Source organism: Canis aureus, chromosome 21 (genome assembly GCF_053574225.1).
Source record: "Canis aureus isolate CA01 chromosome 21, VMU_Caureus_v.1.0, whole genome shotgun sequence".
NCBI classification, from domain to species: domain Eukaryota; kingdom Metazoa; phylum Chordata; class Mammalia; order Carnivora; family Canidae; genus Canis; species Canis aureus.
Window position 1 is genome coordinate 44,005,139 of NC_135631.1, and position 6,000 is coordinate 44,011,138.

Below are 6,000 nucleotides of genomic sequence, written 5' to 3' on the forward strand. Positions count from 1 at the left end.
GTATGTGAATTTGTGACTTTAAAGAGTGACAGCTGTCAGTCTTTATACCCATTGGGACGGCTAGTGTCAAGGGAGCATAAAATAAGTGCCGGTGAAGATGTGGAGAGACTGGAGCCCTGGACACTCTTGGGAATGTAACTGGCACACCTGCTATGGAAAAAAGAATGGTGCTGCCTCAGAAAATTACAACCATTACCTTACGGTCCAGAAATCCCACTTCTGGGTATGTACCCAAGAGGGTTGGGAGCAATAACTCGAAAAGATGCTTGTATACCCATGTTCATAGCAGCATTATGTACAGTAGCCAAAAACTGGAAACCGCTCAACAGATGAATTTTTTTTAAATGTTGTATTACATGCGATGCAATATTATTCAGCTTTAAAAAGGAAGTTCTGACACATGGATAAGCCTTGAAAACATTATGCTAAGTGAAATAACCCAGTCACAAAAAAAGGACAGCTACCGTGTGATGATTCCACTCATAGGAGCTCCTGAGGGTGGTCAAATTCACAAAGGAGAAAAGAGAATGATCCTTGCCAGGGGTTGGGAGGAGAAGGAATGGGGAGTTATTGTTTAATGGGTATAGAGTTTCAGTTTGGGAAGATGAGAAAAGTTCTGGAGATGGGCAGTGGTGATGGTTGCATAACATTTTGAAGTATTTAATGCCACCGTATAGTTAAAAATGGCCAGAAGAATAAATTTTATGTTATATACGTTATCACAATAAAAAAGTAACTTAACCAAAACAGCACATTTTCTTTTTTTTTTTTTTTTTAAGGATTTTATTTATTTGTTTGGAGAGAGAGCACAAGCAGGGGGAGCAGTAGAGGGGAAGGGAGAAGCAGACGCCCCACAGAGCAGGGAGCCTGACACAGGGCTCAATCCTGGGACCTGAGATCATGACCTGAGCCGAAGGCAGATGCTTAACCAACTGAACCACCCAGGTGCCCCCGAAAAGATCATATTTTCTATAAATATGGCATTTGCTCCCCCATTTAAAGAAAACTTGGAAAATATTGAAAAATTGATGGTTGCTACAATCAGAGGCAGGGCCATTCCAATATTTTCCTCATAGAGCCCTGTCCCTCACATTTTGAGAGGAAAAATAAACATTCACCATTTCATTCTGGCACATTTTCCTATACTTAGAAACTTCAGACTTGATGACAAGAAAGATTTTAAAACTAACGGGGCTTCTCATTTGCCTGGTGGATGAAGGGGTGAGTAAAATAAGCCACTAGATTCTGGGCCCTAGCATCCTTAGATGTCCTCTGTCCTGACCTGGCCAAAAGGTTCAGGGTTCCTTCAGGTGGAGAAGCATGAAACATAAAAGGGAAAATACATCTAGATGTATCCAGCAGCTTTTAATCATTTTCAAATCACTTCCTCTTCACCAATCACCCCAGCACTTGAAGGCTGACCTAATGCAGTCTTTGGAGGTAAACACACAAAACTTTCTAGAGAAGAATACTATCAGAGCTCTATAGTCTAGCAAATTTGTTTTCTGTCACTTCTCAGATGGAAACCGTTCTTTGGAAATGGGGGTGCGACTCTGAAGGCTGCTGATAAAGGCAGCAAATCAGGGCTGGTATGGATTGAACTGCGAACCCCAAAATTCATACATCATGGACCTAACCCCCAATGTGACTCTATTTGGAGATAAGGCTTTGCGGGAGGTGGTAATTAAGGTTCAACAAGGTAATAAGGATGGGGTCCTTATCCAACAGGATCAGTGGCCTTCCAAGAAGAGGAAGCGAGAGATCTCTGTTCACACCTGCCAGGAAAAGCATGTATGAGCACACGGTGACAAGGTGGCCATCTGCAAGCCAGGAAGACCACCCTTGCTAGGGTCTAACCCCGCTGACACCCTGATCTCAGAATTCCAGACTCCAGAACTTAAAGAAAGTAAAGCCACCCAGTCTATGGCATTTTCTTATGGCAGCCCAAGCTGACTAAAACAAAATCCTTGTGATCTCCTGGTGAGAATCTCAGGAAAACAGCCGGGGTGTCTCAGCGCTTACCCTTAAGGGAGGGAGTAATGACTGGTAGGAGCCACAAGAGGGCTTTCACAGATGTTCGGAATGTTCTGTTCCCTGATTCGGGCACTACTTAGATCAGCGCATTGGGTGTGAGCAAGTTCATCAAGCTGTACATTAATGACGTGAAAAAAAGAGTCTGTGTTCACAAGTACACGGCACAGATGATCAAGTTAGAATTAATCTTCCTGAAGGCAGGAACTCCATTTGCTCACCCTCCATCTCCACTGCCTAGAACAGTAGGTTATACATTCAGTAAATATTTATGAATCTATCTCTCTACCAGAAAAGCTTCCCATGGGGTTCCACTAAAAGCTCCTTTGTAGATACACAATATAATGTCTGCGTATTCTATTTATATTAAGCCGATTACACAAGGAAAATTATATGTACATGAGAACATTATTTGTTTTGTTTTTGTTTTTGTTACTGTTTTTTTTTTTGGAAAGAGAGAGAGCAAGCAGGTGGCGGGGCAGAGGTAGAGAGAGAATCTCAAGCAGACTTCCCCCTGAGCAGCAGCAGAGCCTGATGCAGGGCTCGATCTCACAACCCTGAGATCATGACCTGAGCAGACACCAAGAGTCTGATGCTCAACTGACTGAGCCACGCAGATGCCTGGGGAGCCCCTGAAATGATTCTTAAGGAAGTTTTCTGCAGCCCAGGCGTACACATTCTCAGTACCCTCACGCTTCTGAAGCGCTTATACCCCCGGCTATCCCTGTCATGGTCACATCAGCCTCACAGGACGTGCCATTTCCAAAGACGACTTGCTTCTCATTTACCGTCACTGCTGCAGTAACAAAATGATGTCATGTTGGGGTACTGGCCTGCATCACTGCCCTGCATTTGGCAGCTGGGTGACCTCGCTGAGCCCCACGGTACTCATTTTGAACCTGAAGCATTTGGATACAGTGCTCCCTTACGGCTCTAAAATTCCTGGATGATGTGAAATGTTTTGCAACTTTCCTGTAATAAAGTACAAAGCAGGTTGAAAGAAGTGACCATGAGTCAGGAGGATTAAGAGCGCACAATGAATTCACTTTTGCAGTTGGCCAATTACCATCATTCTAAAAGCTATTCCAGGAACTGCTGATTGCACTTTAGGTCAAACTCTTGTTTCTACTAGTTAATAAGGAGAATCTCTGTAAACGCACCACGCAGTCATATATGCAGGATATGGAATGCTTTCCTATTATTTTATACTAGGATCCCGTTCAAATTCAGTATCCAATTTGAGGAGTAAATCTTCTGCAGTCAAAATAGTCTGCAAAGGAGATTCAGGACTGGGGAGCCTACTAGAAACGCCTGCCAAATGGAAACGTTGGCCTTTTCTTTAAAAAGAAAAAAAAAAAGTCTTCTCAAAAATCGTGATGTGCCAGGAACCTCTCAGTCTCTGTAATCACAGGGGAGACCGGTCACTAAAAACAGTCCGGTGCCTGCGAGTGGCTGGGCTCACGGCGGGCCACGCACAAGCCAGCAGGAATAAAAGGACGCGTAAAGGGACTGGAGAGGCAAACTGGGCAATAAAAGGCCCTTCCACGGTACAATCCACTGATTTACGGCACTGCCTGCCGCGGGAGGTCTGCAGGGGTCAGAATCGAATGGGCTTATAAGGCCCCTCATCGCTTGGTGGTTTTAGGCTTCCCCTAAACTAATGTGATAAGCCACCAAAAGGCCCCATTTCCAGGGTCCTGGACGGTAAAGCTGGGGCGGGGGGGGGGGGGGCGCAAAATCTAACCCTCGCTCCGCCCCGCCCTGGCCCTGCGGCCTTGGGAAAGTTGCCGGACTCTGAAGTCTCCGTCTCCTGAGGTTAAGCCCAGGGCCACGCGTCCTGCACATCACATAGGAGGGCAGGTGCGCGCGGGGCGGAGGGCCACGGCCCTTGGGGTCGCGGTGGCGGCCTCCTGAGTCCCTCTCGCGCCTCCCCAAGGTCTCCCCGCTCCTGGGCGACTGCAGCCGCATTTCCACCGGGCGCCCCGGCCTCGGGGGGGGGGGGGGGGGGCACCCGCAGCTCCGGCGCCCCGCAGCCCAGCGGCGTCCCCGGCGGACCGCGGCCCCGAGAGGAGGCGCCCAGCCCCGCGCGCTACCCCTGCGGGACCCGCGGCCGCCCAGCCCCGGCCGGGCCGCAGGCGGGAGGGGCTCCGCGGGGCTCCTGCGCGGGGCGGCCCGGGCGTGCGGGGGGCGGGGGCCACGCGGAGGGCGCGGCCGGGCCCGGGTCCCCGGGTCCCCGCGGGGGGGTCGCGAGCGCCCGGGGACGGCCTGGAGGCGGCCGGCGGCGCTCGGGGCGAGACGGATGCTCCGGAGCCGGCAGCGGCTCCCTCCCGCATCCTCCCGGGGGCCCGGGCGCCGAGGGCGCTGCTCCGCGTCCGCCCGGACCCCGGTGCCCGGCCCCAGCAACCCCGGGGACCCGCACCTGTGGGGCCCGCACGGCCCCGGGAAGCGCCCACCTGGCTGCCCTCGCGGCCCCTCCGCCGCCCCCGGCTCCCCGAGTCCTCCCCCGGGCGGCGGCAGCGCAGGTCGCCCGGCCCCAGCATCCGCGGCCGCCGCAGGTGTGAGCGCCGCCGAACAAAGCCCACGCCCAGCCGCGCCCGCGGGGACCCGCCGCGCCGGCCCCGCACCTGCGCTCCCCGCCGCCCGGCACCGGGCGCGACCCCGCGGCCCTGCGCGCGCCGGGGAGCCCCGGGACCCCGCACGGCTCCTCCCGGGCAGCGCGGGGCAGAAGTTGGCCGCAGGCCGCCCGACACCGGGGCCGCCGCAGCTCCGCGAGCGCGTCAGGCCTGGGCGGAGGAAGGCAGCGGGCGCCCGGGCTCGCCCTGCGGCAGGGACGGCGGCGCGGCGCTGCCAGCCCGGGGGGGGGCGGAAGAGCGACAGCCCCCCGCGCCCCGCGCCCCCCGAGTCCCCGGAGCACCCCGCGCCCCCCGCGCACCCCGCGCACCCCGCGCCCCCGCCGGCGCGCCCCGGGCTACTCACGTCCTCCGCCGCCGCGTCCGTCCCCGAGCGAGCCGCGCCTCCCGCCGGCCCGGGCTCCCCTGCGTCTGAGGCTCGGGCTGCGGCGCGCGCCCCCGCCGCTCCCGCCCCCGCGCCCGCCCGCGCCCGCCCCGCGCCCGCCCCGCGCCCGCCCCGCGCCCCGCTCTCGCTCCGCGCCGCCCGCCTCGCCGGCCTCCCCCCGCCCCGCTCTCCGCCCGGCGTCCCCCGCCCTTCCCGGGCTGGCCCGGCCCCTCCCGGCCCTGCGGCGGCGGCGGCGGCGGCGAACGGGCTCGGGCCGTGGGCGCCTGGACCCCGGGTGGCCCGGACCCTGGAAGCCGCCGCCCCCGCGGGCCGGGAGGTGCGCGCAGGCCGGGGTCGGGGCCGGGGCCGGGCCGGGGGCGGGGGCCGGGCCGGGCTGCAAAAGATGCGCCAGCGCAGGGGAGGCTATTGGGGCGGCTCTCGTGGGGTTAGGTTTCTGGCCGAGGTCTCTGGCCTTTCCGTTGTTGTTTTTTTTCTTTTTCTTTTAAAGCATCTAATTTCTTCGCAACTCGCGGTTGGATGGGTGAGACTAGTGGAGTGCCGGGGGCTGCGCGGGTGTTCTTACTTTTCTCCCTCTGGATTTATTAATTGTGCAGCCTGTGCTTCCCAGCAGCCCCCCGACACTCAGGCGGGTGCGGACTCTCCGCGGGGCGGGGGGGGGGGGCTGGGGGCTCCGGTCCCAGAGAACAGGACCAGTTCGAATTTGCTGCCTTTCAGGGCTGGGGGCATCCCGGAGAAGTACTCGCAAGGTGGACAGGGAGTTGGGCTTGGCACGCGCGGAGCATCTCAGCGCACGCGCCACCCCCCCCCCCCCGCGGGACCGAAGTGGGCGCTCGGCCTCCCTCCCAGAGCTGCTCCCTCCCAGCCGCCCGCCGCGGACCCCTCCCCGCGGGCCCCCACTCGGCCTCGGCTCCGCGTGTCGTTCAGGAGAGCAGTCGCGGAGCCCGCCCGTCCGCT

At 57.6% G+C, this 6,000-nt stretch overlaps 1 protein-coding gene across 19 annotated transcripts in view; it reads right to left on the reverse strand.

Annotated features, from left to right (window-relative positions):
- NRCAM (neuronal cell adhesion molecule) overlaps positions 1–5,118 on the reverse strand; it is a 275,969-nt gene extending 270,851 nt beyond the window's left edge. For all 19 annotated transcript variants that reach the window (XM_077864057.1, XM_077864077.1, XM_077864075.1 and 16 more), the window contains exon 1: positions 5,008–5,118. The gene's annotated coding sequence lies outside the window, so the exon portion shown is untranslated. The remainder of the gene's footprint in view (positions 1–5,007) is intronic.
- Between the last annotated feature and the right edge of the window lie 882 nt (positions 5,119–6,000).